The sequence below is a fragment of the Pleurodeles waltl genome, chromosome 7, assembly GCF_031143425.1.
Source record: "Pleurodeles waltl isolate 20211129_DDA chromosome 7, aPleWal1.hap1.20221129, whole genome shotgun sequence".
Lineage (NCBI taxonomy): Eukaryota > Metazoa > Chordata > Amphibia > Caudata > Salamandridae > Pleurodeles > Pleurodeles waltl.
The window spans coordinates 52520721-52539617 of NC_090446.1; the positions used below are offsets into that span (position 1 = coordinate 52520721).

Genomic DNA, 18897 nt, shown 5'->3' on the forward strand with positions numbered 1-18897 from the left:
CAGGGGCAAATAGGTCCTACCACTGATCCTGGTCAGTGGGGTTAGTGATCGCATTAGTTTTCAATTTCTTTTTGGACCCCCCTGAAGGATGCCAGTCCCTTGAAAGTTTGGCTATCTTGTCTGAGTTGAAGTATGAGTGGGAGTCAGTATCACCTTCATCTTGTCCAAGCCATGGAGCCCCAAAAAAGGGGGGGTCATCTATGGAAAAGTGTCCACTGAGCCCAGCCACCATTTAGGAAATGTCCACTTGGGAAGTCTGTGGCACAGGGCGCAACTTCCCAAATTATTCCTCTCGCAACTACTCGCCTGAAAACCAGGTTTCTTTTGCGCAGCAGTGCCATATCTCCACGATCTCCTGAAATACCTCTCACCACACCACAGGGTCAGGAGTCTTAGCGAGGTGTCAAAAAAAGGAAGGGGGGAAATGGGAAGAGAGAGTGAAGAAAGACTGCACTCCAATCTCTGGATCTACTGGGCATGTGCGGAGGATCCTCATATGTTGACACAACTTGAGGCTTAGGTTCCCTCATTATCTGGTGAAAAGAAAAAAAGTTAGGGCCAGAACTCTTAGATTCACAACATACACTAAAGAGACCTCTGTATTTACATTGATTCAGCTTTAAAAGTAAGGTTGTTAATTCCACAACCTTATGTAAAAAATGATTTAACACGAAGAAAAGATCTTTGAGTTGTTAATAGTCTCTGCGGAGTCTCTTTCTCAAAGATGTACCTTCCACAGCCCTTTAAACTGAATACTAAGAGGGAATTTCTCCCAATGTTCTCAGTCTTGGTTGAATTGCACAAAATTCTAATAAAAAAAACAGTAGTTCTAACACAGACAACTTTAAAAAGAAAGCCTTGTTCACTTAATTGTGTAGCTTAAGAGAATCTGGTGCCCATTCGTGCATGGAGGTCCTGACAATGTTTTAACTTAGCTGCTCGTCTTTTTTCCATTTACAGGTGTCAATGAACAGGATCTGGGACCATGGTTAGAGCTCCAGGGTCAACAGTGCCGGAGAAGAAGTACTGGTGGAGTGAACCGAGAAGAGAATCAAAGTAAGTGGGAACAAGAAGCACGATGCTCCCTTGGAATTAACAGTGAAGCCAAGCAAAGGGAGGTGGCTGGAGCATGGTTTATATACCAGCCCAGATAAAAAGGGCCAATGAGTCATGTGATCTTGGGAAAGGAAGTCATCTCTCAATATTTACTGATGGTGGAGTCACAAGGCAAAACATGTGACCATTACAAGGCAACACATGACTATTTAATGAGGCAACAGGTCAACATTTACTGATGGTGGGAACTGGTGTTCCCTGCTCATGCTCAGAAGGGGCACCAGCTATTATTCTATGAAACCAAGGTGTTATACTGGAGTGAACAGCAATGGGGGAAAAGGTGGACCTGGAACCACTGGAAAGGGTGAGAATGACTGGAATTAAATAATTTAACAGGAAACCATAGGGCGACTGATAAATAAGCCAAGGTATGATGTTCATCCTTCTGACATCCGGCAGCACCTTGGATGGTTTCTTCCAGCCGGGAACCCAATGGGAGTTTCACCTACACCAGATCAGTGTGTCTGTGGCAGAGTGCCCATAGGACCCTTGGAGGTCTTGGTGGAGGCACTCTGCAACTTCTGGATTATTAAGGCCATTGCATTCTCTACAGAATGAGAGACTACCAGGTCAATCATTTACAACAGATGATGGTTAATAGCACACTGCTTTACCTACACCTCCTGTCTATCTAACAATTGTGGAAGTCTGCCATCCTAAAAGGTTTAGGTAACTTAAGCAACCACACCTCAAGAAGACGCATGGGGAGAAAAGCCTAGAACTAGGGTCATAGTGAAGAACCTGACTTGTGAAGGAAGATGGGGCTAATGCGTTTGAAAAAGAGTGCATTGGCTGATATTCCAAAATGCCAGCTGAAACTCTTGTAGACCAGAATAATCGATCCCATAATCAGTGAGGGAAAGATGTGCAGCAACTGCCAATACTCCTGACGGGGTAGTGTGCGGCTCTAATTCCACTTTCTCCCTCTCCACAGACCATACGTTTCACCATTGCTGACATGGGAGAAGAATATTTTAAATGAGTTTGGTTGGTTGCACCTAAGATTTTCAAGATTTCCTTGCTCTCTTCATCGCAGCACTTGCATATAGAAGTAAAAGTCTTAACCTACACTGAAGCATCTCTTATTGCCCCACACCCTTTAGGTGGTGATGTCTTGCCGCAAAAACAGAGGTGGTGTCCCTATTGTATGTGGCTGTTTAGTGTCGTATGTCTGGGTAGGAGAATGGCTGACAACCAGTGCAGGGTGCACCCCACTTTTTGGCAGGCTGTGGCACAAGAGGTCTGTCTTGTAGTTGGCACTGGGTCTTTGACTCAGTTAGGGTTTATTTGGTGAGCTGAGGTTGCAACAGGTTTTTTGCAAGGCTGAAGGTTTTAGTCTCATTGTCGGGTTGATAATATTTCAATATTTTTCTTCTGTGGTAACAATGTGTACATGTCATATCGCTAATGAACATTGTAGCTCAGGTCCTGGAGAGGTGATTTTGGAAGGAGAGTTTAATTTGCAACATACAATTACAGAAAGAAAGGTTCTTATAAAAACTGGAGAAAGGCCAGTGCTTAATTTGAGCCGGTGGTTGCAGGTGGGGACCATGGTCGTTCATGTGTGGTCCTGGGTCTTACTTTTCATCATCAGACTGACCCAGAACAAGAACAAAAGAGAGAAGGGCAGAAAAGGGGAAAAGAAGGAGATGGGGAAAAGCGACCAGGTGAGAAAAGGAGAATGAAAACTGACCTCGAGCAGTGAGGTAACAAGGCCGGGAGTGAATGGTAGTGGAGGAAAGAGACATGAGGTGGAATCGAGACCGGACAGCATTTGAGACACATGATGCCGTTTGTTACAGTCTCCTTTGCGGTAGGAAGGGGCGTGAATGCTTTATCATTAACTTCGTGAAAGTGGCAGCAATGGGCCTCCAGCCAAGTTCACCAAAACTACAGCTCAATGTGAGAATCGCACCCACTTACTGCTCTGACTTCCTGTCTCGCGAGAGCTGCCCAGGCGGGGCCTCTGATCTATTTGCAGTCTTTGCACCTGACACAGCTGTGGGCATACTGGCACGTAACCCAGGTACCACAAGTGGTAAAACAGCGCCTCCTCCTGGTTTCTAGCGAGAACAGCCCGTGCGTCAGCGGCGCCCTGGCGAGAAGTCAGGGCCTCGCCTGCTTCCTATACGGTAAGCTAGCTGTCAGTAAACACCAGTCAGCAGTCCCTGCAATTCTGGAAAATCCACCCTCACTGTGAGGAAAGGGAGCTGTAAGTATGCAGGGCCAATTGTGTGCTCCGGTGCCCTGCAATTAAATTGAGTGGAATTGTCAAAATTGAAACTTTCCATAGAAGTGCAGTCAGAGGTGCAAATATGACATTTACTGTCATCGTGATTGGTTTAGGTATGACAAACATGTAAGGACAGTAATCAGAGCTTTAAATGGGCTGGTACTGTCCGGTACTGAGTACCAGCACGTTTTTATTTTGAGAGGGAGACACACCCTTTTTTTCAGTCCTCACTTCTCTATGGGCTGGTCAGCGCCCTGGGTCCCAGCAGGCCGGGGTGCAGGGACATGACATGCAGGCACCTGCAGGGCCTTATCAGTGGATGCAGGTGTGCACACTGGGCGGCCACCTGCTACAGCTGGCAGCATACTATAGACAGATTCCTTACTATAGACAGATTCCCTCTATCAGGTATCACAACTGATATTTCACTCATTAATAAATGTTCTCTGTGAGTTGAACGAACATATATAGGTGTATAAATAATCCTTACTGAGATCCTGCTAACTCTGCAGCACTCAGAGACGGTCTGACCCCGCGTGCTGTGCTGCCCTGCTGCTGCCAGCTGGAGGAGGTGGCCGCCCAGTGTGCACACCTGCGTCCACTGATAGTGCTCTGCAGGTGCCTGCATGTCATGTGCCTGTCACCCCCCGACCCTCCCTGCTGAGACCCAGGGCGCCGACAAGCCCATAGAGAAGTGAGGACTGAAAAAAGGGGGTGAAGGGCTGCGATCGCACCACCCGGAGAGCATGCTGCACCATTCACCCACGGTCGGAGGTGCATGCTGGCGGGCAGAGCAGAGGTGAGCGGCATCTTCCTGTAAAGCCTATAAGCATTACAGAGTGAGGGCCACTACTCGTCATCCGACACCAATCCTGCAGCACCCCAGCATAGGGTGACCACCCGTCCGTAAATTTCACGGACTGTCCGTAATTTCGCCCTGCTGTCCGTTATCCGTGATGAAAGCTTTAACGGACGGCATTTGTCCGTAATTTTAGCCTTTCGCCTAAAGGGCAACGGAGGCAGGGCGAAATTACGGGCAGAGGAGTTTCCCCAGCTGGGCTGGAAGGCAGGGGGTCTCCTGTGCTCTGAGGGAGGGAGGGGCAGACAGATAAGAAAAGGCCTTCTTGCCAGGGGGTCTCCTTTCCTAAAGACATGCAAATGTGGGCAACTGGTAAATCTGCAAATACAAAGGGGCTTGAAAACCTGCATTGACTTTACTAAAAGGAGTCACTTGAAGTTTTCTGGTGGGAAAGATATTACTTTCAGAGAGGTATTGTAATGGTATTCCAAGGTGAGCTGTGGAGTGTGTGGTTTTAATGGAGTGTTATATTTTTTTTTATCCTAGGTATAAACTGTATATTATTCAAATCTGTATTTGAAAAGCACTTTTTTTTAATTGAACCGAAATGTATTTGCGCATTTTGTAGCAGCCTTTATTATGATGTAATTGTATTTTTCACAGTTCTTTCAGGTACCTCGGTACCTCATAGTACTAACAAACATTGGCAAAGCCAATAGGTCTCATCTACGAAAGAGTTATTGGCTTTCCTAATGTGTTTTAGCCATTAGCCATGTTTTACACCAGAGTAGCTGCTGTTCAGCATGGCTTAAAGCTAGTGGCATAGTGGTGTGGAGTGGAATAGAGTAGCATAGGAGCAGTGGCGTAGTGCCCAGTGGTGCAGAGTGGAGTATTGTAGAGTGGTGTAGAGTAGAGTGGCGGCCAGAGCAGTGTTGCAGAGTGTCAGCTTGCAGTGGTATAGAGTGCATTGAACTAGAGTGCAGTGGTCAGAGTGGTATAGAGTACAGTGGCGTAGAATAGATTGTTTCAGAGTAGAGTGCAGTTGCATAGAGTGGAGAGGTGCAGGTTAGAGTGCAGTGGCATAGAATGCAGTGGCACAGAGTGCAGTGGCATAAAGTAGATTATTTCACAGTAGAGTGAGGTGGCGTAGAGTGGAGAAGTGCAGGTTAGAGTGGAGTTACATAAAGTGGCATAGAGTGTGATGGCATAGAGTAAAGTAGTGTAGAGTGCTGTGGCATAGAGTGCAGAGGTGCAGAGTAGATTAGAATGATGTACAGTGTATTGATGTAGAGCGCAGGGGCATAGAGTTGAGTGTTACAGAGTAAAGTGCATTAGCATAGAGTGTATTAGCTTAGAGTGCAGTGGCGTACAGTGCAGCGTTGCAGAGTGGCAGAGAGTGGAGTTGTGCGGATTAGATTGGTGTTGCCTAGACTGGAGTGGTATGGCGTGCAGACGAGCAGAGCGCAGTGGTGTAGAGAGGCGCAAAGTGCGGTGGCGTAGAGTAGCATAGAGTAGAGTAGAGAGGCATAGTGTGAAGTAGCCTAGAGAGCAGTGGCATAATGTGGAGTGGTTCCGAATGGAGAAGAGAACAGTGGCATGGAGTGGCGTAAAGTGGAGTGATACAGAGTAGGGTGCAATTCTGATAAATTCTGGTCTATTTAAATGTTGTCATGTGATAGAAAAAACTCTTTCCTAACCCCAGTATCCAGCAAGATTGTTGCATAAATCCTTTCACTTTGAAGTCAGAAAAAGGAAAGTAAACACTAAGGCCCATATTTATACTTTTGTTAGCCCCACATTTGCGCCGCTTTTTAACGCAAAAGCGGCGCAAACTTGCAAAATACAATTGTATTTTGTAAGTTTGCGTTGCTTTTGCGTTAAAAAGCGGCGCAAATGCGGCGCTAACAAAAGTATAAATATGGGCCTAAATTCCCACCGAAGACAGAGCCTGACATTTGACTTTGTTCTTTGAATGCACAGCAAATATGATAAGATAAGAACAAGATTTACAGGCCTGTTTACAGAAAGGGAGCACTCGGCAGGATACTGTAAATAAGGTTTTGGCAATGGAAGGGACGAATTCAAGCTGCATAGCCTAAAACAAATAAAGCCAGCAAATTGAAAGCTACAAATTGTAAGTTACAAACCACAAGGCCAATGGCAAGCAACGGGCAAAATGCATTCACAAGGAAGCCCTATGAATTTACTTAAAGTGACAGCTGTGGGATACTTTGTGGGGAAAGTCCAGTATTTTAGTCCATATCTTGCAGAGGTTTGGCTACATCAATCACCCAGGTAGTATGACAAGAAGACCTGGAGTGGTTTCCATGTTGCAGGATAGGTCTGTATACCCATTCTATCAGTTTGCCACCATTTCCTATGGTACAGAGCTTCTGGCACACCTCTTGTAGGGTTAGTGCAAGGTAGCAGACATGAAATAGGGCATTTAGCGGGTCATTCTGACCCTGGCGGGCGGCGGGAGCCGCCTGCCTGGCGGGAACTGCCAAATGGCCGCTCCGCGGTCAGAAGACCGTGGATGCCATTCTGGCTTTCCTGCTGGGCTGGCGGGCGACCGCCGGCCCAGCGGGAAAAGCCCAGCTACAAGGAAGCCGGCTCCGAATGGACCCGGCGGAGTAGCTGGGGTGCGATGGGTGCAGTGGCACCCGTCGCGATTTTCACTGTGCGTGGCAGACAGTGAAAATCCTGCTGGGGCCCTGTTAGGGGGCCCCTGCACTGCCCATGCCTGTGGCATGGGCAGTGCAGGGGCCCCCAGGGGCCCCACGACACCTGTTCCCACCAGCCTGGTTCTGGCGGTAAAAACCGCCAGAAACAGGCTGGCGGGAAGGGGGGCGGAATCCCCATGCAGCGCCACCATGGAGGATTCCCCCAGCCGGGGGAAATCCGGCGCAAAAGCGCCGGACCCGGCTGGGCAACCGCGGCTACACAGCCGCGGTCGGAATACAGGATGAAGCACCGCCATCCTGTTGGCGGTGCTTCATCCGGCCTCCACCCTGGCGGTCATAGACCGCCAGGGTTGGAATGAGGCCCTTAATGATTATTTAAGGTGGTTGTAAGTAAGGAGTTGACCGGGGTGAAGATGGTAGTCTGCCACAAGGGTTTTGAAATTTAGTAGCTCTCTGTTCAGAAACAAAGTCCCCAATTTTAAGACACCTACAACATGCCACTGATGGAGTTGCCATCCTGTGCGAGTGGGAAGGCTTAGCAAAGGTAGTGCAGGAGCATATGGTTTCTTCGTGTTTGTGAGTTTACAGGTCCTGGCAAGGCAAGAGAAAGCCGTGCATGATAACCCAGGATGGTGATCCATAGAATGGTCAGTAGGAAATGATGAGCAGTGCATTAAGCCTTCCTTAAAAGTCTTTACGGATAAACCCCATCTCATGCAGGGAGGTGGGCAGAAAGCCAGCGAGCCACCCATTGGACCTGTGCAGCTGAATAATAGCATTCTAAGTCCAGAAGACCTAATCCACCCACAGTCACAGGTAACTTTACAGTGGAAAGAGCTCCTGATGGCGCCGCAGCGACCAAATCAGATGTGTGGCATGTCTGAAGAAGGAATGAAGGACGAGCAGGGGAAGGTTTGCAAAATAATACTATCATTGGGGTAGCACACCATCTTCGCTAGTGCCACATGGCCTCTACAGAAAGCAGAAGAGAAGACCAAAAAGCAAACTGGGCTTGGAGGGACCGTTCGCTCTGCCGAGATTTCATCATGGAAATCAGTGTAAGAATGGTAGATATTAATCTCTAGGTATCAAAAGGTAACTGGTTCCCAGTTCAATTTGAGATCTAATTGTGTATGAAGGCGAAAACAGTGCCATATGTTAAAGAAACACTAATTAAATTTAAAAATTTGTAAATTTTGTTTGTGCAATTTACATCCCAAATATTTTGAAGATTCTATATGTACTTGACACTTAGGGATAACCCAGATCTCTAGTTTGGCTTTTGCTCAATTTCAAAACCATATAAAGACATGGACTAAGCGGGCAATTGCCTTGCACAACCTTGCAAGGGGTCTGGCCCCTGCTCACCCTTCAAAAGCACTAACAGTGAACCATTGCACCAGAAGAGTTTGCCAAGGTGGATGGGTGTTGATTGTTCAACCACTTGACAGTGCCCCTTCTGTTTCGCTCCTGTGTGCAGACAACTCCCCAGGTACCCAATACCTTCAAATAGTCTTGGTGGACCCATCTTGTCTGATTTTAGCAATTGTCCCACCTTGTTCTTCTCTTCTTTATTTATCCAGTTGTTAGCAACAACCCTTTGAATTACTTGCCGTGGATCTCCCATTTGATCTCAATTTCATCCTACTCTTTTATTATCTTTGATTGGTAGTCCGGGCTCCCATTTCTGAGATAAATGTAGAGTCCCAAGTATACACTCTAGTGCAGTGAGACTACAGACAAGTTATGGGTACATCACATCCTGTCATTAGGTGTGAGACTGTCACCCACACCATCTGCCCTGCCTCTTTAAAAAAAATTAGGTTGAAAGTGCATGGGCGGTTGGGGTAAGCCAGATGTTTTTGTTCAATTTGTTTAAAATAGCATAAGGTTAATTACCTTAATGTTTCCCAAACTGTTTGCCAGGGGTTTTGAAATGTTCAGAAACATAATCAAAATTTTGCTGTTACTTTTTCTTCAGGAAAGATCGGGCAGATTTGGGTAGGGGTGATGGCCTTGCCGTGAAGGGCATTAATTTACTACTGAACAAGGACGTAATGTGACACCTGAATGTAGCACACCAGGAGGCAATCACAAAAGGTCCACAGTGAATAAATAGTGCTATGTTAAAAAAGAGTACATAAATGCACTGACAACATAGTGAGGCATGGCCTCTCTTGCGCGTGTCTGTAAAACTGACATTTGTTCTTGAATTTTTGTCCTGAATTTTGACCCTTTGTCCTGAATTTTTGTCCTGAATTTTGACCCTTTGTCCTGAATTTTTTACAGTCCTGTCTAGAATTTGGCTCAATGCCAGGTGGTCACCCTACCCCAGCAGCGGTTTGAGAAATGTCCACAAGGAAAGGCACAGCCTGCAGCAATAAGGAGCCTGCCACAGCCTGTACCGGAAGTGTCAGAGCAACAAGCGGCATTGATAAGACAAGCCGCCCAGCTGCACCAGCATTAGGGGCCGTATTTATACTCCGTTTGCGCCGAATTTGCGTCGTTTTTTTCGACGCAAATTCGACGCTAAACTAACGCCAACTAACGCCATATTTATACTATGGCGTTAGAGGCGAATAGCGCCAAAGTTCCCGGAATGTGCGTCATTTTTTAGCGTGAACCCCTTCCTTGCGTTAATGATATGCAAGGGAGGCGTTCCCGTCTAAAAAATGACTCCCAGGCCTTTACGTGGTATTTATACTCCCGGGCAAAAGAGACGCCCGGGAGTGGGCGTGGCTAAAAACGGCGCATTTGCGCTGCTTTTTAACGCCTGGGTCAGGCATGGCGTTAAGGGACAAGTGGGCTCAAAATGAGCCCAGAGTGCCCTCCCCTGCCCCCAGGGACCCCCCCTGCCACCCTTGCCACCCCAGGAGGACACCCAAGGCTGGAGGGACCCACCCCAGGGACATTCAGGTAAGTATTTTTTTATTTTTTTTTAATAATTTTTTTTGGCATAGGGGGGCCTGATTTGTGCCCCCCTACATGCCACTATGCCCAATGACCATGCCCAGGGGACAGAAGTCCCCTGGGCATGGCCATTGGGCAAGGGGGCATGACTCCTATCTTTACAATGATAGGAGTCATGTTGATGGGGGATGGGCGTCGAAAATAAATGGCGCAAGTCGGGTTACGACGATTTTTTCGACGTAACCTGACTTGCCCCATTTTAAGACGCCCATGCGCCATTTTCCCCCTACGCCGGCGCTGCCTGGTGTACGTGGTTTTTCTCGCGCACACCAGGCAGCGCCGGTCTGCTTGCGCCGGCTAACGCCATTCAATAAATACGGCGCCCGCATGGCGCTTCAGAATGGCGTTAGCCGGCGCAAAACTTTTTGACGCTAAACTGCGTTAGCGCAGTTTAGCGTCAAAAAGTATAAATATGGGCCTAGATGCGCTGCTCCGGGACTGCGTGCCCCCGCACCTGCCGAGGCACCCCTTGGAGGCGAGGCGAAGATAGCGCCTCCAACATCTTCACTCACTTTGGGCCCTGGGAGGTGCTGCCCCCCCAGCCCTCGGGATAAAGACCTCCCGCCGACCAAAGTTGTCACCAGCAGTTACAGTTGGCCCGACCTCACAAGAAATGTACACGACCAGATAGATGAGGCCAAACCAACCCTGAACTAAGCCCACACACGACCTGAAACACAGAGAGAGGCTCCGGCAAACAGGTCCCTGCGGGCGCCGAGTGCGGTACCCGCCTGCAGAGATGGAGGCCGAGTACTAACTGTACCACCGACGCGGGAGAAGTGACCCGCAGGACTGGAGCGGCTCTCATCGTGTCCCGCCGGAGGAGTGAACGCAGTCTGAGAAGAAACGGCCACACAGAGCGACAAGGAGACCCTTTCCCTCCTGCGGCAACCACTAGCACTGCTGCCTGTTCTTTCCTGTGGCCACCGAGGGGAGAAGAGTGAGGCTGCACCTGCTCTAAGCAGCCTCCTGCTGCACCAGCATTGCATGCCCCACCCCGCACCTGCAACACGGCAGCAGCCCCTCCTACCGGCAGCTCGCAACACCCCAACCGATAATGCAAGTGGCAGAATGAGTGAAGCAGCCCTGACTGGGCTATCAGTGTGCAGATACCAGGCCACTCGGCATTACTGACAAACCTTGCAATGCTCCACAACATCACCTCTGTTTTCGTTTTACCACCAGCTGAATACCCCCAACCATCACCTGAAGTGAGACGCCCCTTTGCATCGGGCCCGACCTTCAGCACCCCACTGCCAGGTACCAGCCTGAAAGACAAGGCAGAGCACAAGAGCATAGAGCGCTACACCCGCAGCACGGCCAGGCAGAATTAGGAGCTCGAGCCCGGCTGACGAGCTCTACGCACTCACAAAACCAGGTGAGCTTTTGGCACTGCCAGCCAGCCAGGCCCGTCTGTTCCCAGGGCACCGTACCCAAGAAGCTGGCCTGAAAACAGAAGTCAGCGCTGGCATCCCTAAAGAAACCACTGCAATCCCAGCAAAAACCACTAGAGGGCACCAAATCCACATGCATCACAGCACACCAGCACATTAAAACAAAATAAAGGCAGCTCATGGGAATACAGACAGTGGAAAATAAAGAGAATATGAGTGTTTTTTCCATGATGAGGAAGGAGAGAGAAGCATCGAGAGCAGGCACCAACAGCAAGCAGGTGATCACCAAAGGAGAGTGCTGTCACCTTAACCTCCGTGCAATGAAAGAGCGAAGGACCCCACAAGAGGGCACCTTGAGCATGATGTGCAACCTACCTAGCGCCACTCATGAGGGACTGATGTTGCAGACCACTGTTGTTATGCTGCCAGGGTGCCAAGTGACAATGTATGGTTGCACGAAAGAAGCCGTATCAGCTGGCCACCCCAGTACTGAATAGCCACTGTTCATCAATCAAAATATCACACGGAGTGACCAACCCTGCCAAGCACGCACGACATGAGGTAGGACCAAGCGCTGCGACGGTGCAACTTTGAGGCACAGGCGCTGCACCCTCAAGTGAAGAGGAGGCAGAAAGGAGTTTACCGATCATCCACGGAGTGGAGTTACAAGGAGATCCCGAAGGAGGGGCTCGGTGTGGCCCAAAGCAGGAAGGAGATCATTTACATCTTAACTGCTGTAGCATGACCCACAGTGGGCCAGAGACTGTTTATGGAGTTTCTTCCCTCACACTGTCTAAAGACAGAGTCAGCAGTGACTCACAACAGGCAAGAAGAGAGTCTCAAACCCCTAAGTGGAAACCTGCCACCACCGCAGCACAGAGAAGACATCTAGGGCCAGATGTAGGTAGAACACAAATTGCAAGTTGCAATTTGCGAGTCAAAGCGACTCGCAAATTGCAACTCGCAATTCGCGATGCAGAAAGGTGTTTCAGACACCTTCTGCGACTCGCTATGGGGTCGCAAAGACCCACCTCATAAATATTTATGAGGTGGGTCGCAGTTTGCGACCCCATAGCGAGTCTAGGCACTCACGGGGATGGTGGCCTGCTGGAGACAGCAAACCACCATCTCCGTGACTGCTTTTAAATAAAGCAGTTTTTTTTTTTCTCTTTGCAGCCCGTTTTCCTTAAAGGAAAACGAGCTGCAAATAGAAAAAAATACCGAAACCTTTTGTTTCGTTTTTTTTCAGAGCAGGCAGTGGTCCATAGGACCACTGCCTGCTCTGAAAAAATAATTTTGTGAGCATTCACAAAGGGGAAGGGGTCCCGTGGGGACCCCTTCCCCTTTGCGAATGAGTTACCATCCACTTCAAGTGGATGGTAACTGCGAGTTGATTTGCGACCGCTTTCGCGGTCACAAATCAACTTAAATCGCGGTGCGAGTCGCAAATAGGAAGGGAACACCCCTTCCTATTTGCGAGTCGGAAACACATTTTGCGAGTCGGTTCCGACTCGCAAAATGTGTTTCTGCATCGCTTGAGGGCTTTTGCACCTCGCAAACGGCGTTTTTCGCCGTTTGCGAGGTGCAAAAGCCTACCTACATCTGGCCCCTAGTTCTTGGACAGGACCGGACCTGCGAGAGGTCCGCACAAAAGGAAGACATGTGGCTTGGACCCTGGACACCGCATCACAGCAAACAAGAAGTGAGCGTCGCACAATGCCATGCCGTGAAGAAGGAAGAAAAGAGAGGAGAGAAGATCGAGCGACAGCACCTGTCACACTGGAACACCTGGCGACCACAGAAGTACAAGAGTGGAAGATCACAGGGTGAAGAGATGGAGGACTCATGGCACTTGAGACGAGTGCACCTGCAGACAAGAGAGCCACTGGGATGCAGTGATGCCACTGGAGACAGCCCACCATCTTCTATGGTTTACCTCTAAACTTTACAAAACCAATCCAAACACAATGCCCCCAACCTACCTTGACATCTGTCAACCAATATGCCCAAAACTGTCAGGGGCCACTGGAAAGTGGGTAAGGGACACCCCAGACTGTCGAAATGCACTCTAGAAATGCATGCCACATAGCATAACACTAACCTCCTCAAGGGATCATAGGTACTGTACCTCTGCTAAAACTAAAAACTGTTTCAACTAAATACAAGGCATAATTGGCAAACACCTCTGAATATCTGCCCTACGCAAGTAAAAGCAGTAATTCTCTGGGCCCATCTCTCAGAGATGCAAGGTGAGACAGACAGCGGATTTAGTTTTTCTCCCTGTGGTGGTAAATGGCCATTAGAAATCTAGACATGGAGGCAATGTCTATTGTGGCTTTCGTGAACCCACTGGTCGTCTCTGCTATGTGCACACAAGGCTGGTGTCCTCTACAAACGGCCAGGGTGCAGACAAGTGTTCGACTGGCATCATTTCACCCAACCTGGACCCCAGACTGACAGACTAGCTAATTTAAACTAGGAACATTTTACTGTCTGAATATTACTTGTCTACATTTTGCAGAACAGAACCTATAAATGATTTACTTAGCCTATTGATAGCAAAGGAAAAGCTGGTCACCTCAGTCTTTCATCCGAAAGAACCACCATTTGGTGCAGTAAAAACAGCTGGGCAAATTCTGATGCTGCAGGTAATGGTCCTTCCTTCCTGGTTTTTCCTCCTTTCTGTAGACTGGATACACAGATTAGAAATATTGACAGCGCAGAAATACTGCAAGCTTCCCACTGTTGTGGCCTGCACAACATCTGGGGTGTTTTTAGTCAAACGTTGGAAGGTATTTGCATAAGACTTAAGATTCTGATTCAGGTCCATTACCTCATTTGTGCTTGAGTCGTTGGAACCAACCAGCTAGGCACTGAGCTCAAGGTATTGTGTCTAGCATAAAAACCTGCAAAAAAACAGAATAGTTTAGATCATGGGTACTCACAAACATTTTCCCAGGGGTCGCACTGTTTCGTCTTTGATGTGACCGAGGACCGCAGTCGGAGGGCTGGGGGTGGGAGGGGTATTGTTAAAGTGGTTGTAGGGTAAGTTAAGTGTATACATCTAGTGTCTGAATTGCGCAATGTGAAACCAGAAACTTGGGTATAAATCCCGGCTTCTCCACTTAACCAAATTGTGTGATCCTAGGCAAATGTTTGATTTCACTTTACCTCCTTTTTTCCTTTTTCTTCATCATCACATATAATAACCTTGAAATACGTCTTCAGGATGTATGCTGCATAATACCTTCTGTGTCTGATTTAATAAAATATGTTGTTCATCTATAATAGAAACCCAGCCCTCCCAAAGATTTCACATAACAGCTGGCTTGCCTCTTAGTTCACATTGTTGTCAGGGTGTGGGGGGTTAGGGTTATGAAAGTCTCAAAATTTATGTTTGAAAGCTATCACTGTAAAAATACTTCTCAATGCAGTGATATAATTGTGTGTACTCAGGTGAAACGGTTCTCAGGTTAATGAATTGCACTTTTTTATTTTCAAACAGATCATACTTTTATATTTTTGCTGCACGATGTCTTTAATAATGAAGGTGTTTCTAAAGTTGAGTTCCAGGACACCCTAGTTACTCCCTGTTCAATTAGCCTCCAACTAAATACTTGGCCGTTTATTTAACCATTTTTAGTGCCAAGTCGAATAAACAGCAGCACAGTGCTGCCGTTGACCTTGGGGGCGCATGTAAATGTCAGGAGGGCCGCATGCGGCCCCCGGGCCGTACTTTGAGTATCACTGGTTGAGATGGACCATGGCTAATATTTCTGCACTTTGCTGTGGCCTCTAGAAATGTGGACATTCTCTTAGATTAGAACCTGGGACACGATCCTCAGGCCCTGCAGCAGGTGGAGCTCTTGAAATTACCTGGTGTTAAACAAAGAGGTTGGATTTAAGAAAAACACTTATGGGGAATATATATTTTTTTAGATCCAGGACCTACAAGACCAAGGACTAGTTTTGGGAGACATTTGGCAATAGCGCAAAAGTTAACTTTTGTGGCAAGTGGGACCAACTGTTGATTGAGTCAACATCTCTCACTGCCGCTGGACTCCTCCAGATCTTCACTACAGGAAAATGTAACTACAATGGTTGAAACTGGGCAGATTTGTGGATGATTCATGGAATATATTCTCTCTGACTTTTACAGATGATTATCAAGTTCCCTGTTCCCAGAGATCAGCCCTGAGGATATTTGTCTCACTGACACTCCTGCTGGTCCTGGCTGTTGTGGGATGTGGCGTTTGGAGTAAGTGGCTCATTACACAGAAATATGACACCAATTTGATATTTATTGATGAAAAGTACTTAAGAGCAGAAATTACCTCAAGAATGTCTAATAATCCAAATGTGACTATCAGGAGTAGGAGGCAGGCTTATTGTATAATCTTCTTGATGACCAGACAGCCTCCATTGCATGAGTCACCACCAATACATCAGCAATTTATTCCACACACACATCAGTCATACACAGGAACACACATTCAAACCTGCACACATTGCTCACACATAAGAACACACAGAAGTATACACATATGCACCCACACATCACTGACACATACACATCACTCACACAAAATAAATCACACACACGCACCCACATATCACTGACACACACACATCACTCACACAAAATAAAACACACTTACACATCACTGAATCACTGATAGACACACATCAGGCATACGCAGGAACACACATTCAAACATGCACACATTGCTCACACATAAGAACACACAGATGTATACACACACATCACTCACATACAAGAATACACATACAACACTCACACAAAATAAAACACCCACACATCCACACATCACTGGCATACACACACCACTCACACAAACACTTACACAGTCTGACATGCTGATCTGCATTCCATAACTACTTAGAGACACACTTTTGTCAAGAACCTTTGCCCTTTTTGGTTACCCCAAGAGAGTATGCGTGTACTAGGTTACGACTGCCTGTGTAAAGTCATGTTTAAGTCCTTGTACCGACCTTAGAAAAAAACATTCAAGGAAACTCATCTGCATCCACGATTGTTTTATGAATGGCATTCCTATGGAACTACCTACAAAACAGAGGTACTGCACACCCAGCTTCGGCCTTTCTTGGAACCAAACCTATGCATCGTGGGCGAAGGGAATGGGACAGGGAGGCAGAGACCCTGTGCAAGAGGCAGGTAAGTGATGTTCTGGTAATATAGCTAGAGGGTTCAGGGGCATATTTATGGGGTTTTGGCACAGGGCAGAGCAGCAAGTCACCATGCTGCGCTGCCCTACATCAAAGTGGAACACCAGGAATGGCCCGTGTGTACGGTATGTGGTGCATTCTTGTCTTTTTCCCCTGCGCTGGTGCCCTTTTGGCAGCCTAGCACCAATGCAGGCACCCTTGCACCATGGCGAAGGAGTGTCTTCATTGCATGCAGGATTGTTTTTGTGCAAGAAGGGGCACCTTCCTCCACAAAAACAATCCTGGGAGGCTTTTTCCTCTATGTGTGCTGCATCCTGCAGCACACATAGAAAGAGGCGAAAACGAGGATCAATAAAGATAGTTCTCCTTGTTGCTCCTCACTTGGGGAGGTGTACTGTTTTGATGCATCCACAGGTTTACATGGCCTTGTGAATTTTGTTATCCATCAAAATCCATGGGTGTTGTGTGAGAACACCCACCTCAACTCCCATAGTATCCCTCCCTGGCGCAGAGTAAGTCAACACATCGATTTGTGCTTGCTTGCCTCACTCCATATCTATGAGGCCATTGCAAGCCACACAAAGGGGCTTTGCGTGCCCTCATGCATTCCCTTATAGATATTATTGGAAGTTTTGTACCACCGTTGCGTCAGAAAAAGTGACCCATCAGTGCTGTAAGGCGCTTATAAATAATCCCCTCAGTGTCTGCTGCAGTGTCCTCTCCCAGAGATTTAGGTTTACTCAGCCTTTGCATCACCCTTCCACCTCTCAAGGACAATGCAAAGACCTATTTGGAATTTACAAAGCCATGCCAGGTCTGAATTGCGTCATCATTCATGTCTTTGGAAAGAAATGTAACGCAATGTAGCTGCTTGCACTGTGTTGGATTACATTTCAACTATTCATGTGTCCCATGGGTGGAGCATTGGGGTTCCCACGCATCCACCCATAGATTTTGGGACACTCCAAGATTTACTAATTCTATTAAGCCTGGGAATGCATCAAAATATAACATCTCGTCAGGGACGCGAACTGAGAAGAAATAGCTTTATTTCTCCCTGGTATTGCTTCTTTCCATGTCTGCTGCATTCTGCGTCATACAGAAAGGAGAAAAATGCCACTAATAATTGTTTTTGTGCAGAAAGATGTCCCTTCCTGCAGAAAGACAATCCTGCCAGTAATGCAGGCACTCTTGCACCATAGCTTGCATCATAGTTTTAAAATAATTTTGTTTTTATATGGCACTACATGCCATGAAACCAACCTGCCATTAACATAAATATGCTCTAATATTGTGCAAATTCCCTCCGATGCCATGACGCTTTCATGACCACATGAACATCATGGGCTTGTGTTTTTGAGGTCAGGCGTGGTACCCAGGGTTGCTGGTCACCATGGTGCATCCCAAAACGGCCAGCTCCACGAATAAGAGAATCTCGTTTTTTGGGGATTTAGGTTTAATCGGTGGGCCACCATCCAACTGGTAACCTTGGAGAGACAGCCAGTGAGGTTTTCCGTAGTCTCTTCATGCTTCTCTCCTATCGAGATTACCAGTTGGGTATGTCATAATGAATACTGAACAGTGAATAGTGAATAATATTTTATCATCCACTACTAGTACAATAAAGAATGAATTGCAATTGGCTGGAATATGACCCTCCCTGGAGCTAAGGCAAATAAAAAATGCTTTTAAATGTGTGTTGTAAAAGCTAAATTGTGTCTGACGTCACTTCCTGGCATTATAGTGAATTGACGTTCATTCTTTGAAGTCTCCACTATCTCATAGTATTCATAGGCCTTCGGCTGAGGGGGGCACTTGAAGTCTTGGGGCACCTCGAAGGCTTTAGGGGGGCCTGCTCTCAGGGGTTGCCGGGGCCTGTGGTACCCACCTGTCGGATCTCAAAGTGGGGTATGTCCGTCTCAAGGACTCTGAGGGTCGCTGCAATGAGATGGAGAAGAGCCAGCTGATCTATTGTCTGCTTCCGCTCTCCCCCATCCGCTCACATTTGCATTTCTCTCTAATGGTCTCCTTCTCACTTGACATGTTTCTCACTTTAGACTTCAAGTTACATGAGAAGAACAGGGACCTGATGACGACCCTGAAGCAGAGGGATGAATGCAATGCCAGCATCTTATCTGGTACGTTCAGATTTATTTTCCAACAACTTTCAAATAACGCCATTCGCTCAAAAGTAGAGTTCTATTTACAAGTTTAGGTTTATATGCTGAAGGATCCCCTGGGGTACCCATCTGACAAGGGGGCACCAACTATACGCTCCCAGTTCTATTAGCCAACATCTCTCGCCCAGCTGTCAGGGGAGACCATGGCAGTGGCCTGTTAGGGATCTCTCTTTCTTTCCCCATGGACCAGGATGAGGAGCCTGGGGGTCAGCTCACACCTGTGCCCCAGCAGAGCTCTCATTGTCGTCAACAGAGAATTCAACCCAGCAGCCCATCAAGCTAAATCACAGAACAGCTAGAGAAACTACTTGTG

The 18897-nt window shown here is 47.4% G+C and overlaps 1 long non-coding RNA gene across 1 annotated transcript; it reads left to right on the plus strand.

The window, feature by feature from the left end:
* The first annotated feature begins 958 nt into the window (after window positions 1-958).
* Window positions 959-18543, plus strand: LOC138247174 (uncharacterized). The gene is made up of 3 exons (XR_011194354.1): window positions 959-1056; window positions 15356-15454; window positions 18462-18543. It is a non-coding gene; the product is annotated as an uncharacterized lncRNA (long non-coding RNA).
* Window positions 18544-18897: the final 354 nt, after the last annotated feature.